Here is a 10651-nt window from a genome sequence, read left to right on the forward strand (position 1 = left end):
GACTGTATTGAACTCATTTAGATGTTCAACCACGCTCCCACCATCTGACATCTTCATGTTGAATAGATGTTTCATAAGATAAACCTTGTTGGATGCTGAGGGCTTTTCATACATGGTGGCTAGGGCTTCCATTAATTCTTTTGTAGTTTTCACCTTGGATATGTTGAAGGCGACGCTCTTAGATAAAGAGAGTCGGATCGTTCCTAAAGCCTTCCTATCTAGTAAAAACCATTCATCATCTGTCATCTTTTCTGGTTTCTTCTCTTTTCCTCTTAGAGGAATATAGAGGTCCTTCTGATACAGATAATCCTCCATCTGCATCTTCCAGAAGGCAAAGTTTGAACCATCAAACTTCTCAACTCTAGTTCTCCCTTCTTCCGTCATCGCTCCCAATAGAACTAAAACCAATAACTCTGATACCAATTGTTGCGCAGCACGCCAACAATGCAGTGAGCCTAGATCCAATTTCAGGCCTCACCCATAAACGATAAACAAGAAGAAATATAAACTAGAAATAGATCAAACCAATCCAAATAAACCACAAGACAAGATATACGTGGAAAAACTCCAAATTAGGGTAAAAAACCACAGATGCAAACTTCCACTATGAAGACAAACGAAGATTACAAGGCAATATACTAACCTCTCCCTTGGAAGAATATAGAAAATCCCTTGCCCACACCTTAGAAATATTTTCTAATATTCACCTTTACCCTAGAATAGCCCAAGGAACACCTATTTATAGTTTAGGCAACTTCCCTTTCGCACCCTTGCGAAAGGCGACACCAAAATCTGCAGTCCACATTGGATTCAGAAACGAATCTGCGTAACTTCGACTCGAGCGAACCCTACGACCGGTCGTGAATGGGCCACGACTGGTCGAGCACCTCGGGACCAAAAAAAAAAAAAAAACAATGTTCGCTGGACTTTGAGTCGAGCTAGTCCACGACCGGTCGAGTAGGCCCCACGACCGGTCGAGAATGGCTCACGACTAGTCGAAGATGGCCCCAGATGTGGCTCCACATCTCAACATGTGTAACATGTCCTTTAATATTTGATTGTCCCACTCGGTCTGCTCATTTGTCAGAGGATGAAAAGTTGTATTGAAGTCGAGCAAAGTTCCCAATGTTGTTTGAAAATTTCTTAGAAAAAGAGATGTGAATTTAGAGCCTTGATCTAATATAATAGACATTGGGACTCCATACAGCCTCACCACCTCTCTGATGTATAATTGGCTCAACTCATCTACAGAGTAGGTAGTTGGATCAGAAGGAAATGCACAGATTTGGTCAGTCGATTAACAATTAATGGCAGACTAATGTAATAAGTTGGCATAAGCAAGTGTTTCCTAAAAGGAGTCAACATGGCTCAACCTAAATGATTTAGTTCTCGAGGAACTACGCGGAGAACTGGATGGTGGGAAGTTCTAAGACGAAAGGCGTGCATTGCTTGGCAAGTGATCAGGATGGAGGATCCGCTAGGGTTACATTAGATGAAATGGGCACACACCTCCTAAAACTGATAAGTCCGAAGTGAATTTGGCAAAGATGGTGTAAGCCACAAACAATGGGGCAATTGAAGCTTGAACGGAAGCCTTAAGAAGTGTTGTGGTCGAAATCAGGGCTCTGACTATTGAGTGGGTGTCGACTTAAAGGCATGATGGATGAAATGCATGGCGGCTTCGTGTTCTTGGCTAGTTGCAAAAATCCACCCCTCAAGTGAACAATATAGGGGAATGCCTAAAAATTAGTAATCACTCGGTAGTATTGTCCATGGGTGATACATGACCTTCCTCATTATTGATTAATGGATGGTAAAGCTTGAAGGAGAAATAAAAGCCATAATTGATATAAGACATAAGATTTGAAAGAACAAATTGACCCGACTATTAAAGTATTTACTTACATATACTTTGTACCCCCACTCACTAAAAGAAAAAGATGCAGAGCCGACGGTTGGGGTTACGCTTTGCCAGCCGCCAGTTTTACCGGCCGCAGGTAAAGGGGCCGATAAAAAGAAAAAAGGGACGACCTAATTCATTTGGCTCCTCGATGGACTCTCTCTCTCTCTCTCTATTTTAAAATGAAGAGAAAAACAACTCTCTCTCGTTCTCTCTCTCGATTGCAGAATCGAGGAATAACAACAGTCAAAAACAGTAATCCTAACCCTAGAAATCTCTCTCCACCCACCCACACACACTCTCTCTCTCTCTCTCTCTCTCTCTCTCTCTCTCTCTCTCTCTCTCTCTCTCAACCCTAATTCTTTCAAAATCAGGGTTACTGAAGACTAGGGTTTTTGGACGTGAGATCGTTCGGATCCATCATGGCCGATCTTCCCAGCGATGCAGCGACAGCGGCGAGGGCTTCTCCCCGGCAGCGCTGAGCAATGGCCGTACGGATGCGCCGCCGCTGACAGTGTCGGGATCATTCAAGGGGTTGAGGAGGCGGACATCAGTCCGGCGAAGCCTCGACGCAGACGAGTTCATTTAGTTTGTTTAGATTTCAAAGGGAAGTTGGGATTCTGCCCTGGATCCAATTTTGAGCCAAATCCAACCTTTGTAGTTCTTTGAGCTGACCGATTTCAGGTGGCATTTCTCCGGAGATCTACTTATGGCTCAAATTCAACGAAGCCAAGTTGGTGAGTCAACCGATTGCGGCAGGTATGCTTCCATAGATGTGATTCCTTCCCATGTACAAACTCTTGAGATTGGTTAAAAGATTGCTGATTGTTTCAGGAATTAGGATGTCGAGATGTTAGGATGTGTTGGAATAAAATCAGTTCCTTTTTATACTTTGTTTTTTTTCTTTTTAGGATCTGTTGGAATAAAATCTGTTCCTTTTTTATATTTTAAATGAGTTTTTTATCAGGATCTTTTGGAATAAAATCAGCTATTTCTCTTCTCTTTTTTTTTTTTTCCTTAAATTGGAATATGATTCTTTTCTTAATTGAATGGCCATAAACGTTGCATTGGAAATTCTTTTTAATGCATTTTCTTTTTCTTTTTCATTTCCCTTGTATTCATGCAAATAAAGGCCACAGCAGTTGAAGTGCTACAAGCGTTAAAGGGAAAATTGGGCCCTCTTTCTTGTCATTGAAAAATAAAAACGGCCAATTTTATCATTTCAGAGCAGCCCTCTTTCCCGTTGGAAGAGAACATGTCAAAAGCACATGGATGTTCTTCTCATGTCCTCATGTTGGAAAGGAAGCTGCAATTGACTTTATGTTCTATTTTTTTTCCTAATGACAGCATGCATTGGTTGATGAATCTTTCTCCAATCAAACGTTACAGACTCTAGTTTCATTCCGCCGCTGATTTACACATGCATGGGGAGTTCGCGCGACATTGCCATCAGGACCAGTAGCAGTTGTGTCTCTCCTTCCAGGGACTTTGCTACAAAATGAGGTTGATTCTGTTAAGAATCCAGATGAGTATCTCCGGCTTGTATTCACTACAACATTCTTTGCTGGGATCACTCAAGTCACACACATGGATTTTTTAGGTAATTGAACGATCTGTTTTACAAGTTTTCCATACCCTTGTTAACTTAAAAGGTCGGTATTCTTTGTTATAACGTTGACAATTCTTACATATTAGGATTCTTGATCAACTTCCTATCTCATGCGGCCATTGTTAGGTTCATGGGTGGGGCAGCCATCACAATTGCTCTGTAACAGCTCAAAGGTTTCCTTGGCATAAAGAATTTTACTAAGAAGACGGATATTATTCCGGTTTTGCATTTGGTATGGAGTTTTGTACATCACGGGGTATGAAAATCTACTGAAAATGACTGTTATTGATAGTGTTTAAAAGCTTGGATTTGAGATGGAAACCAACCAACTCAAAACTAGCAACCATGATAAGTCAATTAGGTTGTCTAATGACTCAGTCAAGCCAAAACTAAATTTCCCTAAGCTAATGAGTTTAGAAGTACAGATTGCTGTCATTTTTCCTCACTGACTGTTTTCTTTTACTACATTCGCAGTGCAATTGGTAGACAATCCTCATAGGATCAGTCTTCTTGGTTTTCCTTCTAGTTACCAAATAAATTGTAAGTTTTTTCTCTTTGCTTCATATTCCTTGGACTCCATGCTTGTGGAAGGTTTCCTTCTTAAATGACTCAAAATTGTTACAGGGGAAGTAGAAGAAGAGCCTTTTCTGGGTGCCCGCGATCGCCCTTTTGATCTCTGTTATTCTCTTGACCTTTTTCGTGTATATTACACATTCAGAAAAGCATGGTGTTAAAATTGGAAGTTTTCGAACTTTGTAGAGTTAACATCTCTATTTTATCTAATATTAGTCAACTAATAGTGCTGCAAATGTCTGAAAGGTGAAAGACATACAAAGGGGTATAAATTTGTCATCCTTGGACCAAATTCATTTCAGTGGTGAATTTGCTGCGAAGGGTTTCAGAATTGGTGTAGTGGCTGGTATGATAGCATTAACTGTATGCCTACTCCACACACATAAAGAATCCTAATTTTTAAGACGTGCTGCTTGCAAACATCCATCTGCAAATGCAAGACAAGTAGTCACATGCATGTGAGATTTGCGCCCTTCATAAGGTAGGCCCCAAGGTGAATGCCCCCTATTCCAAAAATCAGGCCAGTTCATCCACAGGGTGGCTGCGCATGTATATTGAATGAGGAACATTTGATTTTCTAACCATCTATTGTTTCATACATGTGTGGGCCACCAAGTGAGTGGACTGGACTGAGCTTGGGAATATTCACCATTGAGCCCACTGGATGAATGGTCTGGATCTCACACTGGAGTTCTCAGATTGGTTCATATAAATGCAAAGCCACACCCACTTGTTACTATTTATAGGGAGATTGAAGTTGCTTGTATTTGATATAAATTTTCATTTTCAATATTGTTATCCATATGGTTGTTAATGAGTTGGGCCTGGGTTGCCTTTGGTGTGGATTTTGAACTGATTGGATGTGCCTATTTGGCTGGCCCTATTCAAAATTTCAATTTTGCTAAGCCCAAGCCTTGCCCATTGACAGTTGTAGTTATCCAACTGTCTACATTTCATTTATCTGTTTTTTTCTTTTTGCTGATTATGGACCAGAACAAGCTGAAGGTCCTATTGTCCTCATCTTAGCACCTACCAGGGAATTTTTGAGTTTCGAATCCCTAATTAGGGATTTGTAGTGTCGATTCCCTAATTGAAATCATTGAAAACATTAATTGATCTTTTATTGAAAAGTAACTTTTAGTGTAAGCAGTTTTCTCACTATGATTTTCGGCCGATAGTCTATCCACATGTGACCCATTAGATCAATACTCCTGAGCATTAGAGATGTTTGCCACATGTACTTTGATGTAGGAGCTTCATAGAACTTGCATCAGAGATGTTTGCCACATGTACTTTGATGTAGGAGCTTCATGGAAGCTGCATCAGATATGTTTGCCACATGCACCTTGAGGAAGGACTAAGGAGCTTCATGGAACTTGCATCGACCCAAATATTAGAATTCCGCTTTGGTCATTCACTTGCTTCAAAAGGAGTTGAGTCAAGAAAACACAGCTTCGTTAAACCCAAATATTTCAAATCTGCATTTACAACCAACCTGCTTCTTAGACCTAAGCACAAGTTCTGGGTGAGATTTGTTAAGCCCACACATGAGTGCACAACAACATGCAGCCACATGTGCCAATATAGCATAAGGTGCAAGAACAAAGCTTTCCATAAAGTAACCTACGTTGCCTAAAACTTCTGGCATTAGAGTGAAGTTGTTTCACACCTTAAGCGGACCTGTTTCAAAACAAACGTATATCTAGAAATTTGTATTACCCTATTGTGCCCCATTGAGGAATGAAACTTGTATTTTGCTTAAGAAGATCTAATCACTGTTGCCCTCCTCTGTTCGTAGTGGGAAGGTTAATGCTCTGCCTAAATCTATGGCCCATCAAATTGCGTTTAATCACAATACCAGAAGCAATACACTTCCTTAAATTGCGTTTAATCACAATATAGTTTTTCTGTTTCTATTTCCAACATGCTTCTGTGTCTTATATTAGTTATGTCCACAGAGATGTGAAGCCTAAAAATTTTCTACAGGATCAGAGAACTTGCTCAGATACCATGTTGACTGCAGACAATTTTAAGTGATAGAATGCAAGATATGATATTTATAAACCTCTAGTACCAAATGCAGGAAGAATCTAGAATAGCTAGGAGGATTGGAGAGATCCAGAAAGCAATATAGTTGCAAGTTTGCCATCACAAAAGAATTACAGGAATGCCATTACAAATCATCCCTCAACAAGTACAGCTTTGTCTGTTAATATGCATGGGTGATTGATCTCTCTCAAAGTATCTGGGTATCATGATTCCGGGAAAATCAGTACCAGTTCATGTGAAATGGATCGATTATACTTTACCTGGCCGTGCTTCCATTTGTATGTTTTACTTGCATTTCTAAATTTGAAATGGTGATGTATGGAGTGAACCAGTTGTAAGGCTTCCCCTAGGATCTTGAAAAGGACCTTTGGTCATAAGGTTCTAGTTCTTACATATATGTTGATGATTTTACTGGCATGAACTTGAAGAATGTCAACATCAGTGAGAAAGTTTATTCCTATTTTGATTTGTAGAGTAGACAAGAGACTTAATTCTCTTCAATGAATATTTCATGGTAGTTTTAGATCTTGATTTAATATCCCAAATGGGTTGTTTGTTATGGGTAAGTTACAAGGAAATTGAAATCTGAGCCATAAAACTATATGTTTGTCCACTCAATGGATTAGTGACTTCTCATACTTCCATTCTCTTTACACAGGCCATCAAACTGGAGGAAAAAGCGAATCCATTTTCACGACTTCATGTTGGGTGTCCATAGTCGCCTTCAAGTAAGAATTTTCACGACTTCATGCTTAGTGAGGCATGCATTTCGTGAAAAAGAGGCATGCATAACAAGTGATTTCTTGTTTAGAAGCCCGCAATATAGCATCATGCAAACCATGTACTATCTGTTCATTCCCTCACATTTATGTAACATAGTTTGTTATTCCTCCAATTGATAACGTTTGCATTTGAGTAGTTTGTTATTCCTCTAACAGATAATGTTTGCATTTGATTATCTTAATATTGGGGCATGTTTTTTGCTTGCAGTCGATCAGAATGCATCATTAACATGAGAGATGCATCAGAGTAGACTTCCTTTTTCTCTATCCAGGGTCCGTGTACACTGGAGTAGACTTCTACAAGAAGTTGTCTCGAGTATCCATTATTCAAAGGTGAGCTTTTATGCAAGTATTGAATTTGGATTTTTGGCATTAAAAACAAAGCGAGTATTTTGAGATAAATATGAGCTTTTGTTTCAAATAGGAATGCAGTCACTTGATATCAATATTCAGCCCCTGGATTTATAATGACATATTGAAATATGAATATATGTGACTATTTCATCAAAGCTTTATTCTTTTAAAATGTCTGTACTATTGTGAAGCTCTTCCTGTAGGTTTGTGCTGTTTGTGTTGAACTCTTGCTAAGAACTCCGATTTCCATGAAACTCCATGGATCTCAATTTCCAAGCAAATCTGTTTCTATGGAAACATATTTCTTGTGAAAGAGATTGCCTAGGCTACTTGGGTACTGGGAAAGCCATCCTCAGGCATTCCTCAAAAGCTTATTTGGTTTCTCAAAAGCCACTTTGCAAAGCAAAAGCCAACTGCATTGTTTTGCAGGCTTCTTCAGTGTAAAGATAGGCTTGATTCTTCCATAACACAAATGTTGATTTTCTCCTCTTTAATTCAATTATATTTGCTGACCAATTGAAAAGGAGTTTTGAGTCTCAAGGTTCAAGATTGAAGAATTGAACTTGAGACTTTTTGGGGTTGGAGAACCAAGTATGGTAGAAAGTTGAGTTTTCTTGTTTTATTTAGTGAAAGGAAGTAATTTTTAAATATGTGATCTTTAATTGAAATTGGCCATTTCTGTAATGGTGTTTCCATAGCCACATGTTTTTCATAGCTGATCAGGTTCATTTTCCCACTTCGTTGTGGTGGAAGACTGCTGATATTGGTTTATTTCTTCCTATTATCTCTTCATGCTTCCTATGATGGATGCTTGCTATAGCCATCTATTTCATCTTTAATTGCATTGTATTTTAGTTGATATGATTCTTTTTCACCTGTGCTTACAAGCTCTGCTTCAGAATTTTTCTCTATAATTCTTTGTGAAACCTTTTATCTAAACTGCAAGTCATTCATTTGTTGCACCAACCTTTTGTGTACTTCATTCTTCTTGAGAACTTCTAATTTTTTTTTCTGGAATAATGGCAGGGTTTTGATATGAAACTAATCAATGTAAATTGGACTTGCAAAGTTACAAAGGTGATGCATGATTAAAATTGGTTTGAATTTCTTGTGTATTTCATCTGTGGAGGTATTTAATTCACTTATAGAGTAGGTGCAGATGTTGCATGATTAAAATCATGTTCCTTTTTCTCTCTTAGGGAGGAGGATGGTGCAACAATGTTACGACTTGCCTCTCATAAAAAGAAAACCATTTGGGTTCATCCAAGAAGACTGGGTTTGATGTCTACTTCTCCATGGCTAGGGGGAATGCCACTTTGCCTGCAATGGAAATGACCAAGTGCTTCGACATCAGCTAGTAAGCCATTGTTATTAAGGTGTCTCTTGCTTGATTTTATACATTAAGGATCCGTTATCATATTCAATTTGTAAGATGTTAATGGAATAACCTGGAACAGTGGCTAATGGCTAAGATTTGTTTTGTAGGTTAGAACTGAATGGTAACCATTCTTTTCTCTATTGGAAGCTCCATACTTCCACAGGTAGGGCCCACGGTAATGGTCTTTTTGTTGGTGTGCAAGTAATCACAAAGTGTGAAGGTAAGCAGGAACTGATTTGAGCATGCGAATGGAGAAGCTTCAGCTTCAAAATTTTAGCAAGTATGAACAGCTAGGAGGCAGGAGCAGGAGCACAAATCAAAAACACAATTCAAAGTGACAGTGGCACTTGGGTAGAAAATTTTGCAGCCGAGGTTGTGCAGTTCTTATGCTGTTGTGTTTTTTTTTTTTTTTTTTTTGTCCAGCATGAGCATGCATATCTGACATCTTTTATTATTGTTTTTTTTTTCTTCTTCTTTTTTTTCTTTTAACCTTCATCATCATCTTCATCATCATCATCTAAGCCTTATAGGAGGCAGTCGTCTAAGTCCAGAATGGTTCTTGTAAATTCTGTTCCTAAACCACTCGAAGCTCGGCTCACATTCAGCTGGTTCCAAGGATTCCAATCTATGTGCGGGCACTGTAAAGGAATGACAATTCTTCCACTGTCTCTCTCTATCATTTTGTGGCCTATGAAATATATGCTGAACCTAGTAGATCTTCAACAACATAGGGAAGACAAAAACCTTTAAACTAATGGAGTTTCAATGGTCCCATAGTCTCTCTAAATCAAAAGTCTTATATGTAGAGATAAAGACAGGCAGTTAGTTTTAAATATGTTGATACTACAATCAAGAATTAAATGAGTTTGTGACAAAGAATTTAAGCATGGATGGCATTGACTTGAATATATTGGATTTATTTTTTGTACAGTTAGGAAAATCTTTTTCCTTGCGCCACCCAAATGCCAAGATTAGTGTCCTCTATGCAGCCCTGTCTTTTGAAGCCCCCAAATTATTTAAATCTTGTGATGTACAGAACAACATAAACCCATTGTAATCTCCCTTTGTGCAGGTTCTGGACTGTGGTGAGAAGATTGAGCTTTTGGTAGACAAAACAGAGAACCTCCGCTCACAGGTGGTGAACCTCAATATCATTGAGGGCCTAAACCTGCTGAAGGACTCCGAAATACTGGTGCTGATGCCTTTTACTGCTAGACAGCTCACCAAAGATCAACAGAAGAAACGAGTCCCTTGTAAACAATGGCAATCATTGGCAACAAGGAGATCATTGACATTAACCAAGGTATGTTAGCTGCTTAGACTAGTGTATAAATAAATAAATAAATAAACCTAGGATGCATATGGGTCACCTTTTCTTTTCTTTTTCTTTTTTTGTACTTTTTGATAAGAAAGGTTTTCTCTATTGCTACGGATTGTCAGTGGCCATGATCTCTATAGCTACGGATTTAATTCGCAGCAAACTTTTAAAGAGCTACAGTACCAATGGCTACGGTCGCACTGTGATAGTCATAATTAGCTACGGATTTTAACCGTATCTCTTTACCAGTATTCTGGCAGTGTAGCAAAAACTGGCAATTTAGCGGCGTCCAGCACAATCGTCCGTAAAGGTCCTGACCGCCGGTAAATCCTTTACCGACCGATGCTTTACCGGCTGTTAGCTGACTGCAGACAAAGGATTTGCTGGCCAGTTTTCTTGTAGTAACTCAACTCATCTATCAACTACGTTATAAGATACAAATGGCACATTGCATACAATCCAACATAAACAATATAGATAGTGTTTGATGTTTATGCAATATCTGACTGAAAGTAAGATAGATTGTGTCATGCCACAAAGACTGATAATGATGAATAGGTTAGGACCATCTATGGCCTGCAGAGCGAACTGTGCACCAGAGTATCTTTTATGTTGAAACGAGATTAACCATGCCAGGGCATATCATGCACCTTAATACTTGTTTATTTATGTAGGGCTTATCCATGGT

The 10651-nt window shown here is 39.0% G+C and overlaps 1 long non-coding RNA gene across 1 annotated transcript; it reads left to right on the top strand.

Moving 5' to 3' along the window:
* The first annotated feature begins 6015 nt into the window (after positions 1-6015).
* On the top strand, positions 6016-7318 carry LOC131222447 (uncharacterized). Its single transcript, XR_009160046.1, has 3 exons — positions 6016-6304; positions 6790-6859; positions 7122-7318. It is a non-coding gene; the product is annotated as an uncharacterized LOC131222447 (long non-coding RNA).
* Positions 7319-10651: the final 3333 nt, after the last annotated feature.

This window comes from Magnolia sinica, chromosome 13 (assembly GCF_029962835.1).
Source record: "Magnolia sinica isolate HGM2019 chromosome 13, MsV1, whole genome shotgun sequence".
NCBI lineage: Eukaryota > Viridiplantae > Streptophyta > Magnoliopsida > Magnoliales > Magnoliaceae > Magnolia > Magnolia sinica.